Source organism: Salvia miltiorrhiza, chromosome 7 (genome assembly GCF_028751815.1).
Source record: "Salvia miltiorrhiza cultivar Shanhuang (shh) chromosome 7, IMPLAD_Smil_shh, whole genome shotgun sequence".
Classification (NCBI taxonomy): Eukaryota; Viridiplantae; Streptophyta; class Magnoliopsida; order Lamiales; family Lamiaceae; genus Salvia; species Salvia miltiorrhiza.
Window position 1 is genome coordinate 59,468,210 of NC_080393.1, and position 15,061 is coordinate 59,483,270.

Below are 15,061 nucleotides of genomic sequence, written 5' to 3' on the forward strand. Positions count from 1 at the left end.
GGCATTTCTCCACAAATGACGCTATCTCCCTCTTCATACCTTCCCACCAAAAGTGTTTCTTTAGGTCCTGATACATCTTAGTACTCCCGGGGTGGGCAGTATAAGGGGTATCGTGAGCCTCACTCATGATTTTATCCTTAAGCTCATCATCGTGGGGGATGCATATCCTTCCCTCAAAGAGGATAGCATTATCTGATGCTTCTTGATAATCTTTGACGCCTCCTTTCCTTACTGCTTTCCGTAGTTTTTCCATCTTTCCGTCTTTTCTTTGTGCTTCTACGATCGTCTTCCTCAAGTTAGGTACTGTTGCCACAACGCTTGCTATCGTCCCTGGTGGTTTAACCACTTCTATGCTCATTTTGCTAAATTACCTTATGAGCATCGTCTCTCGAGTGATGAGAGCTCCCAATTTAGATTGGGTCTTACGACTCAATGCATCAGCCACTACGTTGGCCTTGACTGGGTGGTAGTTAATACCGCAGTCATAGTCTTTCACTAATTCGAGTCATCTCCTCTGTCTCATGTTGAGATCCTTTTGCTCGAAAAAATATTTCAAGCTTTTGTGGTCTGTGAATATCTCACACCTAACTCCATATAGGTGGTGTCTCCAAATTTTTAGTGCGTGCACCACTGCAGCTAACTCCAGATCATGAGTCGGGTAATTCAGTTCATGTGGCTTAAGTTGTCGTGACGTATATGCTATCACTCTTCCTTCTTGCATCAGCACGCAGCCAAGTCCATTTTTGGACGCGTCTGTGTAGATTACGTATTCCTTATCAGCTGTTGGGACGGCTAACACTGGTGCCGTAGTCAACTTTTCCTTGAGTTCTTGGAAGCTCTTCTCGCACTCCTCTGTCCAAGAAAATTTTATTCCCTTCCTGAGTAGTTGCGTCATTGGCCTTGCAATTTTGGAAAATCCTTCCATAAACCTCCGATAGTAACCTGCCAATCCTAAGAAACTTCTTATCTCATTAGGGTTAGTAGGCGATCTCCATTCGCGCACTGCTTGCACTTTTTCAGGGTCCACTTTAATCCCTTCTGATGATACAATATGTCCTAAAAACGTGACTTCGCTGAGCCAAAACTCACACTTGCTGAATTTGGCATAAAGGCGCTCTGTCCTCAACGTTTCTAGAACAATTCTCAGATGTTCCTCATGGTCTTTATCGTTCTTCGAGTAGATCAGGATGTCATCTATGAATACCAAGACAAATTTGTCTAAATACGGATGGAACACTCGATTCATGAGGTCCATGAACACGGCTGGCGCATTAGTTAGCCCGAATGGCACAACTACAAATTCGTAGTGGCCATACCTAGTTCGAAATGCCGTCTTAGGTACGTCTTCTGGTCGAATCTTCAGCTGGTGATAACCAGACCGCAAATCAATCTTCGAGAACACGCTTACACCCTTGAGCTGGTCGAAGAGGTCATCTATCCTTGGTAAAGAATATTTGTTCTTCAGTGTCACTTTGTTTAGTTCCCTATAGTCTATGCACATTCGCAATGTGCCATCCTTTTTCTTCACAAAAAGTACGGGTGCACCCCAAGGTGATACACTTGGCCTAATGAATCCAAGTTCCAAAAGTTCTTGCAGTTGTATCTTGAGTTCTTCCAACTCTTTAGGAGCCATTCGGTATGGTGCCTTCGAAATGGGTGCTGCCCCGGGCTCCAAATCAATGGTAAACTCAATTGGTCTGTCCTGTGGTGGCCCTGGCAGAATCTCTGGAAATACATCTGAAAAGTCCCGTACAATTTCTACATCTTCTATACTCTTTTCAGTACTCAGTTCTCCGTGCAAATATACGAGGTAAGCTGGGTATCCCTTCTTCATCATTTTCGTTGCTTGCAGGGCGGAGATGATCATCTTTCTTCTTCCCATACTAATTCCGTGGAAATGTGACGGCTCCCTTCCTGGGGGTCGAAACGATATCCGTCTTTCGTTACAAAGGATGGTGGCATAGTTCTCGGCTAGCCAGTCCATTCCTAGGATTATGTCCAAATCTCCCATCGGAATAACATACGAGTTGTTCACTACAATCTTGTGTGACCCTATGTTCAGTTCTAGGTTCAAGCACACATGATCTACTGTCGTCATCCCTCCTATAGGTGATGATATACTCAACTCCTGATCAGCTCTTTCCATTTTAAGTTTTAAGGTGTCGACACATGTACTTGAAATGAAAGTATGCGATGCGCCCATATCAAATAGAAGTACAACAGGAGTATTGAGTAACATGCCCATACCTGCCAGGTTTCCCTGGTTGTTCTCGGGCTGTTTCTGCCTCATAGCATAGGCTCTAGCATGACGAGGTTTTTCATGTTGTTTCTGTTGTCGCTGCTGTTGTTGGCGGGCCTGTTGCTGATACGGTTGTTGAGGTTGTGGTTGGTACTGTAGCTGTTGGTGCTGCTGTGGCTGTTGATACTGTGGTTGCTGCCTTGGGTATGGTTGGGGCAAAGCTTGAATTGCTCGCAGATGTGGAGCCTGGATAGGCGGGTTTGGCCTTGAACCCGTTCCGTGTTGCTTATTCGGGCACCGGTTTGCATAGTGCCCCTTCTGGTTGCAAATATAGCAACTATCACTGCCGGCCTTACAGATTCCCACATGATTTTTGTTACATTTGGGGCAATGTGGGGCCCTCTGTTGGTTATTTCCCATCTGTTTCGGTGCACTCTGGCCTCCATAGCCCTATGACTGGAACACCCGTCCCTGCCATGGTCTCTTCTCGCCTTGGTTCGGGTTACTGTTGTCCCATCTCCTTTTTCCTCTAAAATTCTGATTATGATTTTGATCATGTGAAGGTGCTGGTGTAGGTACAGTTGCAGTTCTTTCTCCTGGCATGGCTGCTTCAATGTCTAATGCTCGGCTGAGCGACTCAGTGTAAGACAATCCTCCATGGCTTGCCAAAGCCATCCTAATCTCGTGCCTCAGTCCGGCACAAAACTTTTCAGCCATCTTCTCATCTGTGTCAACTTGTTCCGGCGCATATCTAGACATATCGCAGAACATCCTGTCGTACTGAGTTACCGACATCTTCCCTTGTTTCAGATTGTAAAATTCAGCCTCCTTTTTCTTGCGGTAGCTCTTGGGTATATACTTGTCATATATACCGGCTTTGAATTGTTCCCAAGTCAGGTTTTCTAACTGCTCTGCTGTCATCGTTTTCATCCTTGCTTCCCACCAGAAATCAGCTGACCCAGTCAACTGAAAGGACATACAAGTCAGGCGCTCTTGGTCGGTGCAACGCAGGAAGTTGAAAATACGCTCAATAGCGCGAACCCAAGTTTCAGCTTCTGCCGGGTCTCCTGTCCCGTTGAAGGTAGGTGGGTTCTGTCGCAAGAATAATTCCTCAATCCGCCGTTCTGGCTGAACAGGTGGTTGAACTATTTCTGGTTCTGGCCCTGTTTCTGGGCCTCTTTCTTCATTTCGGGGAATCCTGCCCCCTCCTCTTGGTCGTCCTCGTTTTGGCGGCATTCTATTAGGTCAAAACACAAGTTGTTAATGTAACATCACAAGGCATACTATCGTTCTTATCGTTCTATCCAACTTCTCTCGGACGCCTTTGCTTTGTTGGCATTCCGATGAGTCGACATATAGTCACCAATGTAATACACAGATGCATATCATCGATTCTGTAAATTGTTTTCTTGATTCTCAATTCTCGTTCATACTCTTCCTCATGAAAGTATATAAATAACATAGCGGAAGTGACTTGCCGCAAAAGACCAATAAGGTCACCATATATAATATAGGGAAATTGCCTCAATGAGGACTTTACATCATCATAAAAGTCTAGATTCAAAGATCTATCTAAATACCACACATGATGAACTGGCTCTCTAGCGAAGCCATTACAAAAAAAATACTCAGTCACGGAACGCCCCAAGGTTTCGCATCTCCGTACTAATACTAGTCAAAATAACTAAGCCAACATAGGGGCATACAAAAGCATCGAAATGATCATCGTTTTCGAAATACACAAATAACGTCCTACTAAATGCACAAGAGAATGTCTGTATGCATTACGTGCTTGACCCTTGGGTTGAAGCATACGTGTTTGACTGATTTAATCTGATGAGTATCTGTTTGTCCTTGGGTCACAGAAAATCTACCAATAGCTAGTAGATCACAATGATTCAATTCACAAATGGCAATTAGGCAAAGTGTTTCAATAATTTGCCAAACAATTGAAAATGAATAACCATAGGGTAGAAATGAATTGACTGAAAGGTCGAAACGAAATGACCTAATAGTCTGAACCCGTTTGGCTTTTCAGATGAAGGTTTAAAATATATAGGTTTAAAGACCCATATATGACGACTACTGAGATTTTGGCCATGTGGACTGGCCAGGTCCGACACAACTACTTCTCAGTCATTCGGAAATACTTTTCCGAACTTGGCAACTCTTGTTCCTTGGCTGCAAAAGGTATATTTGGTCTAAAATCACCACTTTCTTCTTAATATCTTGAACATGTCCTTGAGAATATCCTAGAGCTTCTCAAACTTGGAGTCTGCCTCCTAGTTTAATGAAATTCTTAAACATCTTCTATAGGCGAAATAAGGTAGGCTTGACCTTACTCAACAATGTTCCTCTATATGATCTTAATGTAGTACTTCTAGTACTTAGTGTTCATTCACATAGCGCTTGAAATGCAACCATATAATTCGAAGCACTCTCACGCCTTTACAGGAAATAGATTTTGCATCTCTGAGCATCTTTGCAAGGTATGTGTCACCACAGAAAATACTAAGTCATGGAATGACCTTAGTCAATGCTTGCATTCTGGCTACTAAACTGAATGTATAATCCAAGACGTTCTAACTGAGGCGATGTCCTCGATAGGTTAAGGTATATATACTTATCTTGAGTATATCCTTAGGGTCTCATTAGAATCTTAATTCATTTGTTTCAGCATTGATCCACTGTCGGCGCTTCTAGCTATTATTAAACTCTGAACCATCTTCGAGAACTTCTCTCGTCTTACACACTTGCATAGATTTTTCTAGTCAATCATAATGGTTGGTAACTTCTAGTTACCCATGGCACCTATCCTCCTTTCGATTTGTAGCAGGTGATCGTAATCAATAGGGATTCTAAATCATGCTCACGTGTAATATAATAGGTAATTGTAATCATAAAGGTTCTGAATATCTGAAACTGTAAGCTGGCAGTTCTAATCGCGATGCTATAACATCATACACAAAGTGTTATAACTGCATATGAGTCCGACTCTGAAGTTCAAACATAAATCATGAAGGTTCTCTTCATGCCATAACTGGTGATAATCGAGAGTTAGTAATGAGTCTTAGCTCATTATGCGATAGCTAGCTGATTACATAAGTCACACTCGTCGCTACGAGCAATGACTCACGTGATCTATCATCAAATAAGGCAATAGTCGATTCGGTGTTCTGTCACTCGTGAACAACCTGAATGAAGAACTATGCCTGCTTCAGTGATTCGTGCGTGGCACTCCGCTTGCACTGCTTTCATGGGATTCTCTTTTTCTTTCTTAGCTCTTCACCATGGCTATAGTGAAATATAACTGAGTTTCTAGCTTCTATCGTTCTTCTCGTAACAGTGATCATGCATTCTTAACGCATCTAAGTTCATTGAGATATCTAATCAATCAATAAAGCATAAAACTTGAATGTAAGCATCAGTACATTCATATAAAACGTGAACTTCTCAATGTTTTAAAATCATTACCACCTTCTTTCTTGCTGAGCATGACGAGGTGATGAAGTGATGAGCTTTGGCTGACTGACTCATATATACTAGTGATCATACTAGAAAAATGGGCTAACTCTAGGGTTCAGAGCAAATGAACTGCTCTGATACCACTCTGTCACGACCGGTCCTAATTAAGGATAATTAAACCGGGAAACCGTGACTAATGGAGGAATATTAGAAGCGGGGTTGAAAGGGGATAATTAAACAAAGAAGGATCACATTTCATCATTTAACAAAAGGAATATTTATAATATAACAGAAGTTTAGTCGTATAGACTCAGATAACTAATAAGTTCAGATATTTCTGACTTAGCCAAATAAGCATAAAACTTCTGAGTACGCAGCGGATTATGATTCTGATTACATGTATGAAGACATGTAACCCTAGAGTTCTTTAATACATAAAAAGACAAAAGAATCCCGCTCATCACTTCATATGCACATTTAGAAATATATGCAGGGCTTGAGTACAAAAGTACTCAGTGGGCACGTATGCCTAAGTATAAAAATACATGCTTCAAAACTGTAAATTGTCATGCCATAATAAACAGTACAGCAAGGGAGTTTTTCGCTAAAAGGCCCAAGCTTACTAAATTCATTTGTGATTCTTAAAGTTCGACTGCAGTCTAAGTTCTCTTGTAATCTATCATATCTGGAACTGTGTGCCGGAGAGGTGGCCACCTCTCACGGTCACTTGACCGGCCAACCCGCTAGATGACTCACGGTCACTGGTGTACACTAGCCCTGGCAGGATAGCTATCAACTGCTCAAGACCCGAATTCGATTACATGATAAAAGTCACATCAGATAGATATCATACTGAAATTTAAATATTTTATGGCAAGACAATATTTGAAATAACTTCAATTAATTTAGTCATGAAATAACTTGCTTGAACGTAACATTTAAACTCAGTTGATATATATGAAAGTAATGCCCACCTGATATAAACTTTCTGTGGTACAGTAGTTCCTTGACTGATTATTAATCTCGTGCTTGACCTTTATTACGAGAATATAAATAAGATACTGCTCAAGTAAAATCCTCAAATAATGAGAATACAGAATTAACTATGCATGATCTATATGCATGAATTATTATTCTGAAATAATAATCAAGGAATTTCTATTGTTAATCCAAGCTATCGGATTTAAACAAAAGCTAAGTCTCGTTTCATGAAGCCGGATAATTAATAAAAATTAATCCGTTCTCTTAGGATGTTATAATCCACTGATTAAATAAATCCATCGTTATTGGTCGTTACTAAGAAATAACTAATTCGGCTTATTCGCTGAATAACCTCATAAATTAATCGGGCTTAATAAATAGGAATAAATAATGTTATAAGATTAAATAATTAAAAGGCTTAACATAAGGCAGCCTAATAATTAATTAAATAGAAGTGGGCTTGAATAATTAACATGAGAGGCCTAATTGAAATAACTTATCGGCTCAATTAATTAAATAAATCTTGGCCCAATAAATAATTTGATTAGCTGGGCTCAATTAAATAAATCAAACGAGGCCCAACGAAGATAATATAACAGCCCAATAAAATAGATGGGCTTCAATTTAAATAAATTCGGCCCAATGAAATAATTTAATAAAGGCCCATCTAAGTAAAATAAATAAGGCCCAACAAATAAATAAGGGCCCAAAAATAATTTAGCCCAAATCAATTAAAATCGGCCCATATAATTAAATCAGAGGCCCAATTACAATAATTAAAATCGGTCCAAGACTCGGCCCAAAATAAAGAAATAACACGGCCCAGATGATTTAATTCGGCCCAAAATAGGTGCCCAAAATAATTAAAAGCCCAAGTAAAATAAATGAAGAGGTCCAAAACTAAAATTTTTCGGCCCAACTGAAAAAAAAACAAGCCCAATCATTTAAAATTTGAGAGCCCAACTCTCTTTCTCTCCCAACAACTCTCGGTTCTCTCTCCCTATTTCCTCAAAATTCACGCACACACACATATAGACGCACATCTCTCTCTCTCTTGCTCAAGATCCAATCGAGCTCTCTCCCTCTCTCAATTCATGGCTGCCTCGTGAGCTCCACCGCCGCTCCTGCTGTGAATCCGACGATCGGCCGCCGTTCTCAGCTTCACGATCCTTTTCCTCTCTCAAAACTCGAACCAGGCGCTGCCGTTTGGAGGGGCTGCTGCGTCTCCTGGTGTCGCCGCCGACTGCTGCTGATATGCCGGAGTCGCGGCCTGCTGGGGAGCGCCGTCGTCGGCCGCTCTGGAATCCGGCGACCGTCACTGAGCAACCGGCGAATGGCTGGCAGCGTCGTCTCCTTCTCTCCTCCGACAGAGCCCACAATCGTGCCCTAGACTTCTGGAAATCGTCGCCGCGTTCTGGTCTCGGCCGCCTTCTCCGAGTCGTTCCGGTCCCGATTCAGTCGTCCTTTCATCTGTGGCAAAGCAGAGGCCTGCTCACGGTTGCCTATTGCTGCGTCGTCGGCTACCTTCTAGATTTACGCCGCCTCCGTTGATTTTCTGAGCCCCGACGCCGCTGCAGCTATCACTTCTTCTCCGGCGAAGCAAACTTGCCGCCGTCGCGACATCTCTGGAGATCCGCGAGCACCCGCCGCTGTACTCAATTTCCGCCGAGCAGGGGTCCGCTGTTGCTACTATCTCCGGAGTCGAAGGTTCGAGCCACGCCACCAACTACAGCTGCTGTTTCGCCGGGTCGCGGCCTGGAGTTCTATCGCCGGACGTCGCCGCTTGGGAGTGCCGCCGCCAGCCGCTGCTGTTAGCAGCAAAAGTCCGGCAGCCTCCTTTCCCGGAGCCGCCGTCGCCGTGAGTCGCAGAGCTCCGACAGTCCACTACCACTCAATCTAAAGCTAAGTTCTCTAGTCTCGTTTGTTTTCGTTTACGCGATTGGTGTCGAGGAGTATGCATATTGATTCAGTTGAGTGAGAAAAGTCAGTGCTAACATTTAACAGTGTGAGGATGTCATAGCTAAAATTGTCCGATCACGAGCTAGGGTGTATCCTTTCTTATTAAACTGTGGAGCCTATTTTCATGTGTATACTGATCATACTTGGATGGATAATATGCATTATAGGACATAGCATATTGAGCTCAGTAAATACCTCGAATGTGATCGAATTGATTGCTTGTTGTTGAATCGAATGAAGTGTGAAATAACTGAAATGAATTTGAAGGTGCTGTTGTTTTAATAAATGCAGGTGAATAAAGGAGGAATGGGGAAAATTTAGCCAAAACTTACCTCCTTTGAAATTGGCAGCAGTTTTACAATTCTATTTCTTTCCTTCAAATTTTCTGGTTTCTGGTGTCAAAGGAAATGGGTGAAGGGAGTTTACTGACTGAAATGTTAAAGGACATGGAGGGAGTAAGTGGAAGAATTATTGTGGCAATGATGGTAATGGAAAACAAAGCATAGTGGTGTAGAAAAGTGGTGAAAGTGGTGGGAAACAAAATTAATGGAAAGAAAAAGAGAAGAAAAAGAAAGGATAAAAAATGTAGAGGAGAATTATTGATGTATTTTCTCTGTCTCGGTGATTCAGTAACTGTAAGATGGATCACGTGCTCGTATCTACTTGTACTATTTATTTAAATAATTCTCGATTTCGACATGTGATATCTCGCTAAAATCGATAAGTTATAAAATGAATCTAAATTAAATCCGTAGATTTAATTCGTTTGTTTTTCTAATATTTAAATTAAATCCGCAGATTTAATTAACTCACGAGTCAGAAATAATCCACGACTTGAATAAAAATAAAATCTAATTCCATCTCGCTTAAAAATAATAACGTGACTTTGCTAAGTCAGTTATAACTCTGAAATAATATCATTGACTGCTTAAACAATATAAATTCAGGATCATAAGCTGAATTCATATCAGAATAATATCTGGTTTCATTTACTGATGAACATAAATAAACACTCATTACTGGATTTAAATTATATAAAAGAGCGGGTCACTACAATATATGATTTATTACTTTATTTTAATGCATCCAAAAAAAAATGTGAACTGTGGTAGAATAGCCAATGTGCACAAAATCATATGGGAATTAATATATAGGGACATTTTATATATCAATATCTATTGTTTGTCCATAAAATAGTGTAGGTCCAAATAACATGTTCGATTTAAAAAATATCGGTAAATTTTAGATTCATAAGTATAAAATTATAAATTCAACAATCCCTTCAATTAAGCTCTCCTAATATTACAACTGCATATTTTTGCATTCAAATTTAAATATGTGGGCAGTTTTAAATTAAATTTCCATTATGTATATGTGCGTGATCAATTATTGCACTATGATATTTCCTAAATTATCTATTATGTACATATGTTCGGAAATTATTATTACTATCTTTAAATATGTAAGTGTTAATCACAGAAGACGACATAAAACAGGTTATAATTCATGTTACATGATTTTTAAAATCATTTATTCTTTCACAAAATAAAAAGCTGGGGCGTTGAAATGCAATTCATATATTCTTGTCATTAATATCTATATTTATACGCCTACAATGCAAATAAATATATAAATTTACTATCACAATTTACTACGGAGGGAGCCACAGCTTTAAAAATTTCTTTATTTACTTATGTAATTTATCAAAAAAAAAATTATATATAATTTTTTAAAACATTAAAAGATATATCTATTATCTAATCAAATAAGGCACCTACACGTAAGCGAGATCTCTATATCATACAAAAGTTGGAAAATAATTGCATGCGAGCAGGACCGCTGTCTACACAAAGATGAGAAAATTGTACCGTACGCAGACGGAGTTGAACCCAAAACCTCTTACAAAAGAGAGTCTTTGGATGCCTATAATAGTAAAAAAAAAATTAACAGGCCATTTGTTAAAAATGTGCTTCGAACAATATATTTTGAGGGAGAAAGCCAAACTCTTGGCAATTTTTTAAAGGGCAAATTGCATGAAAATACTCCACTTTATACCAAAATCTGATTTTTTGACAATCTTTTTTTTTTTTGTTGCAAAAATTTCAACTACCTTTCAATTTGTTGCAATGTCCGACCCATTAAATTTTCCAGCCAAATTAAATCTGAGTTGGCAGTCGAAATGCCAATGTGGCATCAAAAATGCCAAATCACACCTACCCTCCCCTCCCACGTCACCGGGAAAATTGCATGAAAATACCCCACTTTAATCAAAATTTGAATTTTTGACAATCTTTTTAATTGTTGCAAAAAAATTAACGAGCTTTCAATTTGTTGCAATGTCCGTCCGGAGAAATTTTTTGGCCAAATTAAATTTGAGTTGGCAGCCGGAATGCCAACGTGACATCAGAAATGCTAAATCACATCCATCCTCCCCTCCCACGTCACCCTCTCTCTCTCTCTCTCTCTCTTCCTCCATCCCCCTTCCCCCCTCTCCCTATCGGCTCTCTCTCTCTTCCCCCGGAAAACGTCGATCCTCTTCCCCCTGCGCAGACCCCTCCGTCTCCTCCACCCCGACGTCGCCGCATCTTTCTCCAGCCAGCGAACCCTCCCCTTCCTCCACGCCTTCGAAGCCGCTGGTGTTGGCTCAAATTGGCCGCTACTCTCTCTCTCATCTCTCACTCCGTTGCGGCCTCCCTTTTCTCCACCAGATCCGCCCAGATTCTTGGGTCTCCCCGCTCAAAATGATGAGGATTTGCAGGGGCGCGAAAATCATGGGAAAAGAGGCGGAGGTTGATGAAGGAGGAGGAAGGTTTGAAGGGGCGCGAGGCGGCGGAAATCGTGGGGGAAGAGGGATGGCGGGTGGGGGAAGAGGGATGGCGGCGGAGGTCGATGAAGGAGGGTGAGGGTTTGCTTCCCCGTGAAGGAGAAACAGGGTGGAGAGAGAGAGAGAGAGGGTGACGTGGGAGGGAAGGGTGGGTGTGATTTGACATTTCTGATGCCACATTGGCATTCCGGCTACCAACTCAAATTTAATTTGGCCGAAAAATTTCTTCGGACGGACATTGCAACAAATTGAAAGCTCGTTAATTTTTTTTGCAACAATTAAAAAGATTGTCAAAAAATCAAATTTTGATTAAAGAGGGGTATTTTCATGCAATTTGCCCGGTGACGTGGGAGGGGAGGGTGGGTGTGATTTGGCATTTCTGATGCCACGTTGGCATTCCGGCTACCAACTCAGATTTAATTTGGCTGGAAAATTTAACGGGTCGGGCATTGTAATAAATTGAAAGGTAGTTGAAATTTTTGCAACAAAAAAAAAATTGTCAAAAAATCAGATTTTGGTATAAAGTGGAGTATTTTCATGCAATTTGCCATTTTTAAAAAATGTTTGTTCGATTTAATAAAAGAAATTATAAAATTGAATCGAACTAATTTAAAATAATTCTTCCTCTCCCTCTCATTTGAAAATGTGAGTCCAAATCACTCGACTAAACTCATTATTATTTTAACATTTTATTTTATGCAACTCGAACCCACATAATCCACATTTCTATCCAAATTAAAATGTACTGAAAGGACAGATCTTTATGATGGTATGAGGCTATTAATATATAATATAGTAGGAGTAGTATTTTTTAATGTTGATTCTATTAGTAATATTTAATACTCCACTTTTTAAGAAGAGAAACAATAGATGGGGGTTGATTACAACATTTTGTAAGAAGTGGGGGCCACTTTTGCTGAAATTAAAACTAAAGTGGTAGAGTTGCGAAAAGCATCAAACCTCAGGGATGTCACTGCAAATACCTCAAAAATTTATTTCAGATTCTTCCTTTATTGTGGATAATAAATTGAGAGGTGCCATAGATTATTTTATTTAGATACCAAAGCACTGTAATTTTTCAGAGTGCCATGGCAGGCTTCTATTCCTAACAATATTCTTGACTCTAATTCTTAATTCCAAAATTTCCCATTATAAACAGTGACCAATTTGATATTTGTTTTTACTCATCAACAGACTGCTGCACCCATTGGTAAAATAGGAAGCAAAATGCTATTTGAAGTTAGTGAAATTTATAGTAGTTTTTATTTGAGAACATATTCAAAAATCTGACCAATTCATTCGATTTCGGCCAATTTTATAGGACTTGGGCTAAGTATTTTTCAGCTTTTGATAATCGAAACTTTTGATTTTTGGACTAGCTAGTTGGACCAGAAAATTTAGTAATGTATAAATTTATTTGATAATCACATTCTAGTAACAAAAATTAAGTCTATTTCCTCAACCAAGCATTAGTATCGTATAAGATGCAAAAATAAATACTTAGTAGTATAATTTTATTGTCAGAATACATAACAAATAGTAAGTAATTATGCGAGAGATACTGTGTTGATTCAATAATAGTGTGATTAGCTCTTAAGATCTAAAATTTCAAATTTAAGTACATGGCGATTGCATAATTTTTCTTTAAAAAAACCATTACACGAGAGATTTGTGGAAGTATTTTGGTCAATATGAGAATCCGGTTGGCTTTGTGGGTAAATCCTATCGAGTTCGAACTATTTTTCTATTTAATTTTTAATTTACTTAAATAATTTTTGAACTAAAAATTGTTGACTATTACTCTCTCCATCTCATAAAAACATGCATAATTTTCTCTTTTCGTCCATGCCATAAAAACATGCATAGCTTATTCATAATAATAATCTTGGGTTAAGGTACAGATACCCCCCTAAACATGATCCTCCTAGAACGTATACACCCCATTCTCCAACTTGGTACAAATTGCCCCCCATAGTCCATGAAAATGGTACATTTAACCCCAGCCCCTAAACGGCCGTTTCATCGCCGTTAACTTTTTTTTTTTTATTTCTGAGTGGGACCACCCCCCACCCTGTCTGCAAAACCCTCCGGCACCGTCGTCGCCCCTTCCTATCTGCCGCCACCACTGTTCATCCTTTTTCTCGAAATCGACCGGCAATCGTCGCTCACCACCCTAAAACTCCACATTTCTTTACCTTTGGTGAACAGTCCAAAAAAATCTCAAAGACAATCTAAACTCCAAAATTTCCACCGTATCCCCCTTCTCCTAGAATTCTCCGGCAACATTAGTTGGGCACCACTATAAAAATCACCTAATTCCTGCCTGACCCAAATACCCACCGTCAAAATCCCCCAATTTGGATTCGATCAGAAAAAAAGAGACAATTCAAAGTCGTTTCCTCCAATCAAATCCCCTGAAATTCCTGATAATCCGTTCTGAATGTGGCCCCTAAAGGTGTTGAGCCAAATTCCGCCGACAATGGGTGACCATAGCCGCATATCCCTCAAATTTCGGCAAGCTGTCGTCACCGATTTTCCTGTGTTTCGCCGTTTGTGGGTTTCAACCATAGAAGGATCCTCTTCTGTTACGAATTCAGAAGGCCCGCCAAATTTGTAGAAATTATCTCTCTTGAAGAAGCTAAGCTCTCTTTCTCTCTTCGAATTTAGTGGTCACCAACGGTTTGAATGTATGGTATATTGATGTGAATCTGCGTTTTTGGGTAGATAGCAAGTGGGAGAGGACGAGTGGGGAGGTGTTGGAACACAGTGCTTTGCCAATGTCGTCCTCGACGAAATCTATGGTTTCTGCTTTTGTCGGAATGTTCACCGCGAAATTCAGCAGATCGATGGCGGCGAGAGGCCACGTAGAGTCGTCTCATGGCGTGATCGAGGCAGGTTTTGAGGTACGACAACGAAATGGAGTTGAGAGAGGGTGGGGATTTTCAGGTGTTGAATTAGCTGATCAAAGTGAGGAGGAATGTAGCAGCGAGGACGGCGGCGACAGCAGTTTACTCTGCCGGATGGCGGTCGGTTCTCTCTGTCTGAAGGGGATGGTGGTGAATAGTGGGTCCCACCCGAAAATTAAAAAAAAATAAAAATTAAGAAAACGGCATGAAACAGCCGTTTAGGGGCTGGGGTTAAATGTACCATTTTCATGGACTATGGGGGGCAATTTGTACCAAGTTGGAGAATGGGGGGGTATACGTTCTAGGGGGGTCATGTTTAGGGGGTATCTGTACCTTAACCCTAATGATCTTCCTACTAAACATCACAATCAATGTGAAACCATTTCTCTAATTACACTATATTTTATAGGATTTCTTAAAATCGGTCGTCCCAAACTATGCATATTTTTATGGGACGGAAGAAGTATAATTTATTAATTTTAATCAATCTATTGACTTTCCCACATAAAATTATTCTTCCTCCGTGTATTGTTTTTTAGGTCGTTCTACTAAACTTTTTACATTTTTTAATATGGTAAACTTTTTTTCTTTTATTCATTTTTTTATTTTTTCACTTACTATATTTCACACATTAAATACAATTTTTTAAAATTTTGTGTCCCAAATAAACGACTATATTTTGTGGGA